Here is a 17441-nt window from a genome sequence, read left to right on the forward strand (position 1 = left end):
CAGTCATAACCAACTTTCGTCTGGGCGTAACGCGAAATGGCTTCTCTCCCGCCTTGCAAAACGAGATGAAGTCAAGCTCATTTGAATTTTCGGTTTGTACAGTGTTTGCAGCAGTGCGGATTCGAATCTCCTCCCGCATGTTCCTGACGATGACCCCGAGTACGTTGTCCAGGGGACACGATAACGGTCGGACATCGGACATTTTCCGACCATTTTCGATTCGAATCCGGCGCTTTTTCTTGAACGGACAATCTGTCCGATCGAAATTCACAAAAATAGCGTCGCTGGGAAAGAGAACGGCTGAGGACCATGGCGCTCTGCCTGGGAAGAAGTCTCACGAAGTCGGAGCAGCAACCTGTGACAAGAGGGTTTCACAGCAAGACAGGGAGCTGTCCACTTCAGTGTAGCTCCAGTCTGAGCATAGCAAACGATCGAGGAGTTTTGAAATGAAATTTCTTTGCTTTTTTGCTACAATAGGAACTATTACGCGAGGCGCTTGTACAATCCGAAAGATTTAAAACGTCCCTGTTCCAGGGACACAAGGCGTCAGAAATGTGTGCCAGCTTGCGATATGCCTCTATCAAAAGGAGCAGTCTTCTGTAAATCCAGTCAATTACGCTCCTGTTGCACAGGCGCTGTGCAAAATCGACGGAGCAGCAGCAGCGAAGGTTAGTCAGAAATTCAACGTCGCGTAGAAACTACATGCTGTTCAAAGAGCACATCACGTTTGCAAAGTTGGGAGCCTTCAACCAACTCGAGTAGTGACATGTTGTCGATCTTCGAGCTGACAACAAGAAGTTAGAATGGGCAAGCAGGTGCCCACTTTGTCTTTTGTCAACTGTGTAAAAATGAATGTCTTTGATCTGCCGCTGAAAAACCAGGTCAAATCCGAAATGTGCAGAAACACTGCACGCTCATGTCATTATCACAGTTGCTATGTTTGCTGAATAACGCACAGCGATTTGAATCAGTGTTACACTACTTGAGATCTGTGTGATGATCATCCTTGATGTGACCAGCAATACCGCAGTGTGATGTAGCATGATTGTACATGCATGTGTGCATTATGCAGTGGTGTCATGTGTGAAATTGGTGAAGACAATAATAATTATTATTTTTTATTATGAGTACCAGACTTGTAAAAAAATCACAGTGTCCGGCCATGTCCGACCGGTTCCAGAAGTTGCAGGACATTGTGTCAGAGCAATTTCGAAATATTATCGTGTCCCCTGGTTGTCGTGCCTCCAGGTGTAACGTCCCTGGTCCAGCGCTATGCGACAAGCGACAAGCACGTGGCGCGTAGTACAGGCCCAGGCACGGCACAAACTACACTACGGATACACTACGGTGTTTCTCCAACGGTGTAGGTTCATCGGATAAGGTACCACGACGAGGGTTGATGCGAGAGAAAATTTCAAATCCTTACCAGTACCACCATACAAAAGGGATTTCCATGAGAGGTCCTGCCACATCACCGATGTCCACTCCAACCACTTGCCTTGCACCTGAAGAGTCTGCAGCCTCAAAATCTGCTCCTGCACGTTGATCTTCTCAAATGTTTGAAGGAGATCCTTCCTCAGGGGTTTGGAATGCTGCTTCGGAGCACGAGCACCCAACGCTGCACGATGACTTGAAGATGACGGTGGACTGAGAGTCCCTGAACCTACTGACGCCTCTGCACACTCCAGCTCTATTGTCGCCGCATATCGCTTTGTCAGCTTCGCATCCTTACTCCGACGCAGAGTGTACAGCGCCCTCATGCGCGCGGCCCCACTCGATCGAAGAATGTGCAATTTGACGGACTGGCACTTTTTCCACACAGTAGGAAGGTAGTGGAGGCGTAAGCCAAAGCGTTTGCGACTGCCAATAAAAAGAATGGCAGAGTTTGCGCATCGAGGCAGGCCTGACCATTTCTTCAGAAATGGTCAACACATAAAGTGAGTTCAAGAACCTGGAAAGACCAAGAAATCTTGCGCACTACAAGATGATGGGAGAGAGAGAGGGAGAGAGAGAGAGAGAGAGAGAGAGAGAGAGAGAGAGAGAGAGAGAGAGAGAGAGAGAGAGAGAGAGAGAGAGAGAGAGAGAGAGAGAGAGAGAGAGAAGAGAGAGAGAGAGAGAGAGAGAGAGAGAGAGAGAGAGAGAGAGAGAGAGAGAGAGAGAGAGAGAGAGAGAGAGACAGAGAAAGAGAGAGAGATGAATAGATAGAGGGAGATAGAGAGATAGAGAGGGATAAAGAGAAAGAAAGACAGACAGAGAGAGACAGAGACAGAGAGAGATAAAGAGGGACTGAGAGAGACTGAGAGAAAAAAAAGAAAGAAAGAAAGAGAGAGAGAGAGATACGGATAGATAGAAAAAGAGAGATAAAGAGATAGAGAGAGAGAGAGTGAGAGAGAGAGAGTGAGGGAGAGAGAGAGTGAGAGAGAATGAGTGAGGGAGAGTTTTACGTTGTCACACTCTCATCATACACCCACCGGAATAAAGAATAGTCTCTCACTCTCTCTTTCGGCAAGTGTCTAGTGTGCAGAGAATATCAAATCAACTTTCATAGAGGTATTCACTGTCGCCCACCTGATCCCCTTGATAAATCCCCAGGAGTAAGACCCATAGCTGTTGGAATCATACCATGGGTGAGCGATAATGAAGGTTATTGAAAGCGACATCAGAGCTGCGACTCCCCACGCCAAATTTGCGTTGGCATGCTAACTGATTGTTATTATATTATTATTCCCGTAGCTATGCAGAAGACGCTACTTTGGTAACGTCTGGCGCTAGCCAGAGTCCACACAGCTTCAATTAGGTATTTGTGTGTTTGTTTGTTTGTTTGTGTCACGCTTGGCGCTATCCCGTATCTGTCCCGTACCGTACCGTACCATCAAACACAGCTGGCCACATACAGCTGGCCGCAATATTCAAATAGGGCTTTCAAACGCAAGATCATAACGTGAAGCAACTTGGAAGAATGGGTATGAATGCGAAGTGTATGGGGGAATGCATGTAGGGCGATAGTGTGGGTTCAAATCCCACGATATGCCTGGAAAAAAAATAGAATTGAAAAATTTATAGCATCCCTATGCTTTTTTTGCCGTCATCAAGGCGGTAGACGGTGTCGTATTACCCTCGATCGTAACTGTCCCGTACCGTACCATCAAAGACGGCTGGCCACAATGCATATTCAAATAGGGCTTTCAAATGCGAGATCATAACGTGAAGCAACTTGGAATAATTAGTATGTATGCGAAGTGTATCGGGACATGCATGCAGGGCGACGATAGTGCGGATTCGAATCCCAGGTTATTATCTTTGAAAAATTTTTTTTAAAGAATTTATAACATCTCTATGCTTTTTTTGTCTAGGTCATCAAGACAAAAAAGCATAGCGTAGGGCCCTGAGCTTTCAAGCTCTCTCGTTTATTATGAGACTGCCATTCAGGCAATGTCAGAGGTTTTCAGTCCTGCTAAATCTGAAGCCGCACTGCAAACAGATGCCTCTAATGCAGTTAATTCTTTAAGAGAGCATGTCTGAGAAAACCAGAACATTTGTGCAAGTCGATCTCTCAGATTTCGCTCAAATGTTGCAGGTAGGTTTGCTTTGGGGTGTAGATCGACATTCCAAAGCCCGCGCAAAATCTTTTGAAGGGAGCCATGAAATTGGCATACCCCTCAATACTGGCACAATTTATGGGTCTACAAACGAGCCACGGCACAACGTACAAGACCAAGCTACGAACAAAACTCCATCAAGCCAACATTACTTTACCTAAGAAGAGTTCTTGAGGCAGCACCACTTAGCCACGCCAGCATCCTAGAAGACGAGGGCCATTATCCCTTGATGCCACAAATGAATGTCTTGAAAATAGCCAAATTACAAGCGCTGATAAAACAGCGAGCTACGTCCCCAATGAACAAACACTATACACCGGCAGATAGAAGAACACCTCTTCTAGTACGGAGGACTTGTTCCCCGTCATCCTTTTGGGGATTTCTTGAAATAAACCATTTTGAATTTTTCAACTCAACCATGCTGAATCACGTCCAAACTCATACCTGCGCAGGAAGCTCGCCCCTCCACTACGTTTTACTCCAACACCACTCGCAACTCTGCAGAACAAAGTGTATTGTTGACTTTGACAAGGAAAAGAAGCGGTGATCACTTGCCACTCCAAACGACAAGCTTCTCCTTGCGCCACCAACATTTTTCGGTGCAACAGTTCATGCAAAAGTGACTCCCACCTAGCAGGTGGGAGTAGATGTCGGGCGCCTGGCGCTGTGTGATACTGTGTAGCCTAGATCCTCCAGGGTCATCACCGCCTGCAATCCTCCAGGGTCATCACCGCCTGGAATACGCGGTCCCAGCGGTGTTGTTCCGTACTGATAGGATAATCAACATCCAAAAAGGGTTCCCTTTTACTAACGGTACCTGAGATCAAGTAGCAGATACCCGTGTACCGGTTCACCCATTTGATCCCTAGTATTGTGTATGCGCATGTGTAGGTACACCCATTTTATCCCTAGTATTGTGTATGCGCATGTGTAGGTACGTGTATGTGTATAGGTAAGTGAAAAAAATGAAAAATAAAATTTAATGGGGAATCAATGGCCAGAAAAAGCCACCTCAATAAGCCCATTGCGAATTGCCAAATATGGATTGCAAGAGTAATGCATGTGAGTACGCTGGGATCAAGGATGCACGGTTCAACACCCCAGACAACCATGCCCAGGTGGCTGTGTGGGGTGTTTGCGGTACAAATTATGTCACTGCGCAATTTATAAGCAAGAAAAAGTACAAAGTTATCGCATGAGCTGATTGTTTAGTAACTGGTGGTGTTAGTGGACATCATAGCATAACTTGTAGTTCCTTGGTCCTTTTTCTTTGCTGTCGTATGAGGTGATTGTTTAATAACCGGTGGTGTTAGTGGAGATTCTAGTGTAACTTGTAGTATTTTGGTCCGTTCTTTTTAGTACAAACGAAGGTTTATCTCAGTATTTCTAGCCTTGCTCCCAAGTTTTTTACTGCTGCCCATTTTGCAGTGTCTATGTGAAACACAGAGATCCACCATGCCTCCCCCACCCTCTCTCTCTCTCTCTCTCTCTCTCTCTCTCTCTCTCTCTCTCTCTCTCTCTTTTTCTCTTTTTCTCTGTCCCTCTCTCTCTCACTCTCTTTCTCTGTCTGTCTGTCTGTCTGTCTGTCTGTCTCTCTCTCTCTCTCTCTCTCTCTCTCTCTCTCTCTCTTTTTTTTTCTCTTTTTCTCTGTCCCTCTCTCTCTCACTCACTCTCTCTCTCTATCTCTCTTTCTCTCTCTCTCTCTCTCTCTCACGTCACGCGAAATTACGCATCTATGAGCGACATCCACGGAACCTGCTGGGAGAGTACGCGTGTTCTCGAATCTCATCCTGAGCACGTTTTTTCTTCTTTTTTTTCAGCCGTCCTCGATTGTTGTGTTCATTGTTTCAGACGAAGTGGCCATTCAATCAAGAAGGCAGAGGACGTAAGAGCCGGATTGGAGTTTCTAATGGCATAGGACGGCCACAGAGAGACACTTTGCGATTTTCTGAATATAAAATACCGTACTCACGATGCAGAGTTCAATTTGTGCGATATCAAAATTGTACGTGACCTACCACATCGAGCAGAACGAGATCCAAGCACAAGCTTACCGACAGCTAGGCTGCCGGCCTGACTGGACAAAAGATCCCTGGCTTCACAAGACGCCAGAAGTCGGAAACCATGTTCTTTGCCGCGACATCCATCTCCAAAAAGATCGTCGTCTAAAAAGGCTTGAAATACTCAATATTCAATCGAGATTCGCGGTCTCACGCTTTCTCAGATCGAATCATTTTTTGTTGTAGCAGTTGCAGGGCAGATCCCCGCCACTACAATTGGGTTTGGCTCCAAAGCATGCCTGGAACAAGCCACATTGAGGTTGCAAGCCACGCCTCTCAACAAGAAATTCGAAATATCAATGGTGGAAGATGTACTATGAAGAGAATTCAAAGTATGGTTTGCGACGCAATCGTTCAACCTACATCATTCAAACTTTTCAGGATGGTTCTGACCTTCATGCTAGGCATGGAACCACAGGTTTTGATGTCATAGCTGACACACGGAGTCACACACACAGCACATTCGTGTGCACATATACTAAATTTGTGGACGTCGTCATCTTCTTCCCGCTGGTCTCAAATGTACTATGACGTACTACTTCGCCTGACGACTCTCCCAACAATTGTCCTTCTTTTTTCTTTATGCCCTTTGTTTCAACATTCGAGTTCAATTTCCACTCTTGGTGATCTGTTATTACCTGTAGTACGAAAAGTACATTGTTTGAAACATTCTATCGCCATAGCGGTGTCAGTACGATACTGGCGTTTGGTTTAGCCACAATTCAACTCTACTCAGCTTTCCCCCCTCACGGCTGTTCACGCGCAGGCACTTATATATATGGCGTCGTTCGGTGCGATTTATGTAACATTGTTCGAATAGTACAAATACGCGATGAGTTTGCGTTGGAAGAAACTCATGTCGATCCTCGCGTGGTTACACGATTTGGGACGCGAAACCAAGAGAAAAGTTTTGAAAGCGCTCGAGTGAGATACTCGACTTTTCGGCCTCCTCGTCCTTGTTGAGCAATACAAAGTTCCATTTTGGTCAATCTTTAGTTTTGATCATAAAGTGTGAGTAATTTGAAGTAAAAAAACGCGCCAAGTTTCACTTGTCTGAGGTAGTGGTACGTACCGTATGTCCGCACCTTTAAAGCCATGGCATTATATTCGATTATAAAGCCAGTCTCACTTATAAAGCCATGGCGTTATACTTGAGGCCAGATTTAAAATGTGCTTTGTGAAATGAAGTTAAACAAGTCGTATTCGATTTGTACGGCAAGTAAAGTATTCAATTTCTAGCAGAAAATTTTGCCCTGAAAAAATTGCGAAAGTAGGATACCGGTACAATAGGAGTATTAGCAAACTAAATAATGGCAAACAAAAACCACAACATAAACAAAGTCAAGCAAGTACCATGCGGCCATTAAAAACAAGCCACTCTGCCATCTCTACTGAAAGTCAATCAAATACGTACCACCGATATTTCGGATATAACGCCATGGCTTTAAAGGCGCGGACATACGGTAATACCGTAATACTGTAATAGTATAAAGTGCCACCAGAGCACCGCACCACCATTTCATCCTGTTGTGGTCGTCTTGTGCAGGTGGTTTCCTGTCTGTAGGTCATATAACACGGACCTTGTACACACACTGCATGTTGTGCAGTCAGTCCATACCCAGTTTACCTTGGGGCGGGTGTGAGCTCTACATATAAACATGGCAAGTTTAACCAGACTACCCTACGGCTGTGTTTACATGAGACGTTTCAACCCGGGTGGAGTTTGACCCGGGTCAGATTTCAACCCGCCATATACATAAAATGAATGGCGCGCTTACATAACGCATTGCGCTTGACCCGGGTTGAAATTTCGCCCCGGGTTGATTTCTACCCTCCCTCCAAGGGGAGGGTTGAAATCAACCAGGGTCAAGAAAATCGTACAAACGTACTTCTGTGCGCATCTCGCATCTTTGAACAGCACTGCACATGCAAATTTTGCGCGGACGGATTCACGTGACCATGCAGGACTCTAGAAGTGGAATTTTGGCGGCATATCAGTATTTGACCCGGGTCAACTGGCTTCGTGTACACGCTCACCTATTTTGTCTACCATACAGACTTTCAACCCGGGCTGAACTCGACATTTCTCATGTAAACACAGCCTAATGTTCTTACACCTTACAAACTTAGTAGCATTCTGCCATACGATTTGCTTCCCTTGGCTGGAAAATCAAGGTGGGGAGCTGTCGCGAGACGGAGCCCTCTGGTGGTACTTTACGGTGCATGTCAGAATGATGTGATGGGCATTACTTGGGTACAAGTACCAGGGTCCACCTCATTTCGCTTTTCTTGACCGTTTATCATCTTTGTGTCTTTCTACACTGAGTCTTACCATGGTTGGATATATTTACCGTAAAGTCCGGTGCAAACGCCCACCCCATTTTTGCAAGATCTGCTGGTCTGTACAAACTGACCCCATGCATTGCCACCTCTACGAGGTGAATTGCTATTTCTGGACATTGTACATTTCTTGACATTTCTGGACATTTCGAGTAAAATAATTTTTCATCGCGTGTAGAGTCAAGTCAGTCAGGTTGGTGAAGTTTTTTCTTGTTGTAGTTGACAGCTGGACTGTTGTAGTTTCTCCTCGTGTCGGTGCCTTGTTGATAGCCTTTTCTTGGGAGGCATTTCAACAAGTTTTGTGGGACTATGTCGCATGAGAATTTTGAATTTTGAGTAAAATAAAAAGTAATGGACGAATCGTTGGCTTCCCCATGTGCACTCCACTTCAGACGCTGTACAGTCTTGGACCTGTTGGCTGGAATTGTGAAGAGGCCAATTGCAGTCCACCAATAGAAAAAAATAACAAAAATAGTGCAGTATAGGATGCCTATTGACGCTATTTTACTTTCATGTCCAGAATTCCATACAGTGAAATTTAGGCCAAAAAATTGGCCTGTCGAAAACATCCTGCTATAAAGTCTCTGGGATCACAGCATGAGCAATTGTCACATATTTGCAAAGATGAAGGATTAGGCCATACAATAGATACAAAAAGATATGAGAAATGTAAAACACACAGCCAGTGGGCCTCTATTTTATTTTCATGTCCAGAAATTGCTATTCACCTCGTACTGAACGAAAGTGCGTCTCATCCTTAAACAATAAAAATTACAAATACCGTAGCGGGAAGAGCGCTTTGCTACAGTAAACTTCCCTGGTTTCAAAATCTCTTTGGGCACCAGCTACGAGCTAGCTCGTAGTGATTTTATGATGATGGTTGCTTTATTTCGCAAATCCAAATGGGAGTTTCTTCCGAATAACAAGGTAGCAAAGAACAGAGTATTGCAGGAACCAAATACGCTTCTGATCATTTCCAAATCACGCAATTCTCAAAGGCAAGAGTTTTTCTCGAGCACTTCAGAGTTTTCAACAAGTTAGCAGCGATTTTGTACAGTAGACTCGTGCGCCCAAGAACTCGGTTTCAGAGGGCCAGCCAGCCTAGCAAAGTTCTTATTTTTCAGCGCCTTAGGCTACGGTCTTATTTTGCGTTCTTACGCGTCCAACATGACCCGTACCCGTGCTCATGTACAATGCACTTCGCGCTAAATGTACCGGTTGTACACTTTACATGCACGTGTAGTATGTAGCGCTGCACTGGGTGATGTTTTGCGCGAGGAGCCGACAAGAGTTTGTGGTTGCGGACTTGTTTTTCGTGTACTCGGACAAGATCATGAAGGTGCATTCCGCTTGCAAAACAAACCGGCGCTGCAATACTGTGACATACCCTGTTCAACTTGCAACTGCAATACGGTGACATACCCTGTTCAACTTGCAACTGCAATACTGTGACATACCCTGTTCAACTTGCAACTGCAATACTGTGACATACCCTGTTCAACTTGCAACTGCAATACTGTGACATACCCTGTTCGACTTGCAACTGCAATACTGTGACATATCCTGTTCAACTTGCAACTGCAATACTGTGACATACCCTGTTCAACTTGCAACTGCAATACTGTGACATACCCTGTTCAACTTGCAACTGCAATACTGTGACATACCCTGTTCAACTTGCAACTGCAATACTGTGACATATCCTGTTCAACTTGCAACTGCAATACTGTGACATACCCTGTTCAACTTGCAACTGCAATACTGTGACATACCCTGTTCGACTTGCAACTGCAATACTGTGACATACCCTGTTCAACTTGCAACTGCAATACTGTGACATACCCTGTTCAACTTGCAACTGCAATACTGTGACATACCCTGTTCGACTTGCAACTGCAATACTGTGACATACCCTGTTCAACTTGCAACTGCAATACTGTGACATACCCTGTTCAACTTGCAACTGCAATACTGTGACATACCCTGTTCGACTTGCAACTGCAATACTGTGACATACCCTGTTCAACTTGCAACTGCAATACTGTGACATACCCTGTTCAACTTGCAACTGCAATACTGTGACATACCCTGTTCGACTTGCAACTGCAATACTGTGACATACCCTGTTCAACTTGCAACTGCAATACTGTGACATACCCTGTTCGACTTGCAACTGCAATACTGCGAGCGGTCAAGTCGTTGACTGACGCTTCGTCAGAACAATCACTGTTCCGTTCTGCAAATGCTTCATTGTGCCACTGCAGAACTTTCATGAAAACCAGATGAATTCTACGGCATTACTGCATGGAGAGCGACCTACCACAAAGACGACTCATTTATCAAATGAAAGGAAATCTCTACAAAAGTTTTTCTTTGCAGCAAGATGATGAAAATCGCTTTTGCAGAGAGCCTCGGGGTAAAGCGTGATTCACAGAAGCTTTTTTGTGATGCGACACACGATGCGACGCGATCTGCAACGGACGCGTGCGATGCGAACTCGCGAAATACCATGAACCCTTTGCATGCTGAGCCCCTTTTCTCCAATCCACTGGCTTTCCAGCGCACTCACTCTCTTGGCGGAGTATGCACTCACAGCTCCGAACGAAGTTTATTCTCATTTCACTCCACCTCGATGGATTTTCATCGTCCTGGGCTCGTTGGGAAGATCAGGACCAAGCGAATCAATCCTGGCAGCTCTCAGCTCCATAGACACATCAGGGCAACTTCCACGTCCTCTCCAAACTACTCAACCGTGTCCCGGAATCGCACAACTCAATTTCACATTCTTGTTCGGCTTCTTGCCAAAATTCAACCGATGTTCACAATTCAAACTGCGCTGCAAAGCTGAGATCCAAGCGCTTTATTTGATGTCCATCACGCATGCGCCGTGCCAAAGGGAAATCCCCCGGCACGCTCCTCAACAAAAAGAAGTCATGAACAAAAAATTCGCCTTCACTCTGGACCTTGATTTCCGTGTTCATCTAGTCGCCGCTCAATGAATTCTTATCTTATCCCGAATTACTTTATATCCGCGGAAAGATGTGGTCAAGACCTTTCCAACGGTGTATTGATTGTCGCAATGCGTTTATGTTTGACGAAGTTACGAAAGTTTGTACACTGGTCTATGCACTGCGATATATCGCGCGAATATTTTGCGAGTTAACTCTTACGTAGTGGATCAGGTCATGCATAAAGCGCGAGTTAACTCGTACTCAGCACGCAAAGGGTTAACAGAAGAAGTCAGTGATGCGACAACATCTTGCTGATTTGGCTACGTCACCATGATATTCGCGCGGTTTGATACAACTTATACAATTTTTTTTATACGGCAACTCTTGAACCTTTGTACAACTTTGCTGTACAAAAGGTCAAAATCGTACGCAAAATCGCTTGTCGCATCGCACCGCAAAAGTTGAGCCAAGCTCAACTTCTGCGGTGGCCTGCGATGGCCCAGTTGCGGCAGTTGCATGGGGTGCGTCATGGCTGCGATTTGGGGTTTTCGCGGTTTCGCGCCTGTCGCATCGCGTGTCGCATCGCAAAAAAAGCTTCTGTGAATCCCGCTTGAGACATAGGCAGTTTGTAGGCATTACAGCCATTTCCGTACGCATTCGACCTTCATGCCAGTTTTCTACAACTATATTAACCTGAAAAAGACGAAAATAGTATGGACTCGCTGGGGTGGGCGTTTGCAGCGAAGTGGGCGTTTGCAGCGAAATGGGTTTTTGCAGCGAAATGGGTTTTTGCAGCGGACTTTACGGTACATTCTTACAGTATCATTATCACGATTTTTTTTGCCGTTTTTTGCCTTCCAACACGGGCCATCAATTTTTCCAGAATCAATTAAAGTACATGTCTCCTATAGTAGTACAGGTCTGACCACTTATGAAAAAATAAAAAAGTAATGCTCAGTGGTTAGAGCATCGCTGGCTACAAGCGAGGGTCCCTGGTTCGAGTCCTGGTGGTGACAGTCAATTTTTTCTTCAGACTTTTCCCGTTTATCTCTTTCCCTCAAAACCAGTTAATATTTAATGTACATTTATTGCGGATAATACGGTACACGTGAGCCTCCCAAGTTTGGTGGTGTGTGGCTTTGCGCCGTCATGTTGCAGTAAGGCCTGTATTCCCAATTGCCCTACTGGTCTCGTCCTCATCCAGTGATATTCGGCATTTTTGCTCCCTTGGGACATAGCTCATACTCATCTCACTGGCGCTTTCCTTCCGCTCTTTGGACCATACTGTCCAGAGCCTTTCAAGTCGGAAGGTTGTTGGTTTGCGCCCCGTAGCCGTGTTTGAGCTAGGTGCCAGGTCATTGACTGTCTCAGTACTCCTTGGTAGTTTTTGTGCCATGTCGTCACGCTTATTGACTGTGTGTGTACTTCAGAAGTACCATCTGATTACTTTGTAGACAGTTAGGTATAACTCGTGAAAGATTCCTATTGTATCCATGATTTCATTGGCTCACCATCTCTCTTCAGACCATCTCTCTTCAGACCATCTCTCTTCAGACCATCTCTCTTCAGACTATCTCTCTTCAGACTATCTCTGTTCAGACTATAATTTTCTTTCTCAAACCAAGAACACTTTGTGTTGTCTACTCATCTGATATTGTTTTGGTCCTGAGGATTTTATTCATAATTATGGTGGTCAACATACACCTGGCAATTTGGCGGTAAATACACGCCGAAAAGTAATTATACAACAGGCAGAAACGAGAAAAAAGGCTGTGAATACAGTTTAATGTCGAGCCAGACACGCCTGGACGAGGTCAATAGGCGCAAGGTCGAAGTGACGATGGTAAACAGAGCGTGATCCGCGGACGAAACGGATGACAGACTTGGTAAGATAAGATACCAAGCTGCACCCAAGCTACAACCCGGCTATAGGCAGCGTTGTGTTTGGTGGCCAAACTGTGCGCCAGCCTCTTGATTACCATGGCTGCTTCTGGGCCTATGCCCTCACAGGAGGAGAGGAGACTCATCTCAAAATTATTATACTTTTAGATACTTTTATCAGGAATTCATTGCTGGCGATAAGCGAATGTCCCTGGTTCAAGTCCAGGTGGTAACAGTCAATTTTTTCTTCAGACTTTTCTCATTCACGTCTTTCCCTCAAACCAGTGAATATGTTATGACCTGGGGCTCCCCGCTTGCTAGTTTGTACATGAAGTGTGTGGGTAAAGCAGTGTTTTATTATTCGTGTTATTATTTATTCTTCTTTGACTAGGGAATTCCCAACAGGCGACAGCGCCTTTTTACAGGGTGCCCTAGGTATAAATTGATGGACGGGCGAAAGTCAGCAGATGGCAGCAGTGTGGGCACCATGGGCGCTCAAGGTAAAGCAAACTCCCAGAAAGGACTAGCAAGTCCATTCAGACCGCGGTAAACAAATACATAGGTTTTGAAGTTGAGGAGTTTCTCGTGTTCCCAACTGGCCCATGGACGAGGTACGTTTGCGGTTTATGTGTGACCGAACAAGTGCGCAGGTTTTCACAAAAAAAGCAGTAATTCGACTCGTGTTTACGGGCTTCGATGCCTTTGAGTATTAATTTGTTCACCCCGCTGCTACACATCTGATTCATGCTGAAAATTCCAACACGTAGGAAAGTTCATTTCGGCGTGTTTCCGTACGCATGGCGCCCCAAAGGCCAGCAAAATATGCACAAAGCAGGGTTTCATGCGTACACGCGAAAGTTGTGAACACCACTTTACAGTGAGGACTGCGTCCCACCCGACTGTGTCGATTCACAGGAAGCGGGAGTTACGAAGTCTGAAGAAATTTTTGAGCGGCCTGTGCTGAGATGACGGCTACCCCATCACCTTAGTGATCAGTGCATCGCTGCTACCAGCGAGGGTCCCAGGTTCGAGTCCTGTTGGGGACAATCAATTTTTGCTCCAGGCATTTCCCGTTTACGTCTTTCCCCTCAAACCAGTAAATAATCCTAGCGTTTGTATTTCTTCTACAATGTTCGCCTACATATTAGAGAGCCTTGAAAGACATAAGTCACATACTAGACATTCGTGTAGTTAGAAGACTACTTACCGGGTTCCATAGGCCCGCCATGATGCCAAACTTTGAAATTGTTCGAAGACTCGGAAATTCGGTTTACGATAACCACTGCAACAGTAGAATTGCCGCTGATGGCGAAAGAAAGACAACAAATCCAGCAGCCGCGGAAATATAAGTGTAATGAACAAATCCAACTGTATTACTATCCACAACAGGTTACCTAGCAATATGATATTATCCAGCGCAAGAAAAACAACAGTTTCAATTACTGGGTGCTCGTCAAGACTGAAACCATACTACTTCCACACTGTGTTTTGTACTGCGACAAGGAATCGCCGGCTACATTGCATGCTTCATTTCAGGTACACCGGTACGCGGTGTACATGTACCAGGACATGTACGGTGGATTATACCAAGAGTCCATAAACAAGAGTATGCAACTGTGATCTCTTTTCTATGGGCCAGATGCGCGGCGCGCTGCCTTCATTACATCATTCAGCTGCAGTCCGCGCACTGCGGAAAATCAAACACCGCACTTTCCCTCCAGTTTGAAATGAACTTTCGTACCAGTCCATCCTCAAGCGTGCAAAAAACATATCTCTGCCACTAATCGAGACTTAGGGCGCGTTTGGTTGGTACCAGGGAGTCGTACTCTAACTAGGGAGGTGACACGGCACAGAAATCCGTGTCACAGGGGTTGACTCGCACCCGTGACCCCTCGTTGTTATTTTTGGAATAGTTCAGTCCAGTCCAGTCCGAAAGGTCATACTCGGATCGACTCGCCTTCTGTACTTCACCTCCAAGCGTGCAACGCGAGACCCGCAAAGTATGATTTTTCTGTGGGGAACGATTTTGCCATTGATCAAGTTTTTATTGGAGTGCTCAGGCATACTACGATTGCTGAGACGTCCCGAGCACGCTTGTTCAGGTTCTCTATCTTTGACGAGCCGGTCCTACAGCCCCCGTCATTGTATCTAACGACGTAGGAGCTGACAATGTAAGAGGATTTCCCTGGAAATAATGATGATGGTGGTGTGACTGCTGCAGGAAAAATGCTGGCTGTTTATGACAGTATGACTAGATGTACAATGTAGCTCTCTTGTATGGTACTTAACCCCTGCTATAAATGTGTTGTTTAGGAAGACTGGTGTATTGTGCAAGTCATAAAGAAGAAATGGGGCAGATACACGACTTACAATTTTCAAAAACCAGCTTCGTGCTATGTGCAATTTGGGTCAATTTTTAGTATTCGGATTAACCTAGGATACGACTCTGAACAGTTCTGAACAGTTACCGTAACACTACACGCCGTCTCATAACTGCTGCTGTTGCCATCACTGCTATCAATTAGTTCGGACATGGCAGGAGGTAAACAAATTGCTGGTAGTCTTTCAAAGAATACTGGCGATTGATGGGCTGTAAACGAAATGTGCTGCCTCAATAATTTCAAAAACTAGACACCCATACGGCACGCTTGGAGGTGAAGTACAGAAGGCGAGTCGATCCGAGTATGACCTTTCGGACTGGACTGGACTGAACTATTCCAAAAATAACAACGAGGGGTCACGGGTGCGAGTCAACCCCTGTGACACGAATTTCTGTGCCGTGTCACCTCCCTAGTTTGAGTACGACTCCCTGGTTGGTACGAACTAGAACAAGATTCACCAGAACAGCGCGTTTGGTTGGGACTGCACCTGTTCTGGGTCGGCCAGAACATGTTCTGCTTGCTCCGGCCTCGAGGCCGGAGCAGACCGAGCAGTTTCACTTTTTCACAGTGAAACCTGGCGGGAACATCGATTTTGGTCCCAAATGATCACGTGCATACGCTTTTGGGTTGGACTCGTTGTACCGTACAAAGTGACCATGGTGACCCAGCGAAAGGCTAAAGGGACAAGCTTATCTATTTTTGCGGATTTTCTTTCATAAAAAATAAACGTCACAGGCTGCTCTTCGGAGGTGTCCGCGTCCCAGCGGTCCGGGCAAGCGACCGCATCTCAGTGGGACACTTGTCCGTGGCCTTTGTACGAGGTGATTCGTAATTTTTTAACATTGAGTCATTTCTTAACAAATCGGTAAAATATCTCATTGCAAGCACCTGCAAAAAGTCACTTCAAATTTCTTTTTGCCATTGCCATTGCCAATGTTCTGTCAAGTTCGCCTCCAAAATTGAGACTGATATTCCTTCAGGAAGTGACATTGCAAGAGCTTTCAGTCTGCATGTGCGCGATGTTTACGGTAAAAATTAATAGAGTATAAGAGAGTCATAGCCGCTGGTTTCAACCTCGAGTGACAACATATTTAGCTGAATAGGAAGCATATGATAGTTACATACTGGAAACGACGCCTGGGAAGGAGGAATGTCGGTGTGTTGGCCCTAGTAATGGCCAAACATTGGCAATCACTGAATTTGCTAACAGATGTTGATCACAATTACACATGAAATCAGGGTGAAACACCTGTTGCTATGTAAGCTTGAATGGCTTGTATTTGGATGAACATGATCTTGATCCAGTCTTGCTGGACCATCTTGGAGACGTAGGGTCTCCTATTGAAAACTGACTTGAAATTGTGCTGCTAAGGCCTATTTTACCATGATGTTAAGAAATGACCACAACAAATAATATGCGGAAAAATTGCCATTTTTCAACTGCCACCTACTTCCCAACACCAAGGATTATGTGAATGAGAATCCCAACATTGCAATCCAAGGACATCAGTATTACATTTTTAGAGGACGAAATGGAAAGATTCACACCTCGAACCCTACGGAAGGCTATTTTACTTTCGTGTTAAATAATGACGAATCACCTCGTACTGGAATCTGTGGGAGAGCCTTTCCAGGGACTACACACCTGGGTACGGGGTACCGGGTATGGACAAATCCCTGGCGTGCGGGGCTCCTTTTTTGTTCCTTTCCTTTTTCTTTTTTTTTCTGAGAAAGAAACGTTGCTGGATGGAAAGCTTTCTGTTCCCGCCAGCGCCTTTGCTCTAGTAAAACATTGCTGGCTGATAATGGTCATTGCTCGTGCTGTCAACTTAGAAGGTGACGGGAAGCTGGGTTTCTTGCCATTTCCAACTTCCTGACTCTGAAAATGTAGCTTGAACTACTTGTAAGAGCTCCAAATATTTCAGTTTTTCGATGAGCCAGACCTATTGTTGCGACCTGCAGAGATGAGGAGCAAGTGAGGCGTTGGATTAATGCCAATGATGGTGTTTATGGCTCGGACGACGCCAGCGGTTTTCACTTGTCAGGAGGACAGCCAAGTTGGAGCAGGCAGATGACAGATTATTAACTTTGAGCATTTATAGCAGAGTGGGTGGCTTGCCAAAGAGAATCGTCTCAGTACTTCATGGTTACTAGTATCTGACAAATGCTTCTTATTGCTAGTCTGCACTAGAGCATTAGCAGAATTGATCATGTCACAAGTAGTGTCAA

The 17441-nt window shown here is 45.3% G+C and overlaps 1 long non-coding RNA gene across 1 annotated transcript in view; it reads right to left on the bottom strand.

Annotated features, from left to right (window-relative positions):
* LOC135828894 (uncharacterized) overlaps nt 1-14347 on the bottom strand; it is a 33261-nt gene extending 18914 nt beyond the window's left edge. Inside the window, exons 1-2 of the long non-coding RNA XR_010555770.1 lie at nt 14226-14347; nt 14039-14133 (exon numbers count right to left, since the gene is read on the bottom strand). This is a non-coding gene — a long non-coding RNA (uncharacterized LOC135828894). The remainder of the gene's footprint in view (nt 1-14038; nt 14134-14225) is intronic.
* Between the last annotated feature and the right edge of the window lie 3094 nt (nt 14348-17441).

The sequence above is a fragment of the Sycon ciliatum genome, chromosome 12, assembly GCF_964019385.1.
Source record: "Sycon ciliatum chromosome 12, ocSycCili1.1, whole genome shotgun sequence".
NCBI classification, from domain to species: domain Eukaryota; kingdom Metazoa; phylum Porifera; class Calcarea; order Leucosolenida; family Sycettidae; genus Sycon; species Sycon ciliatum.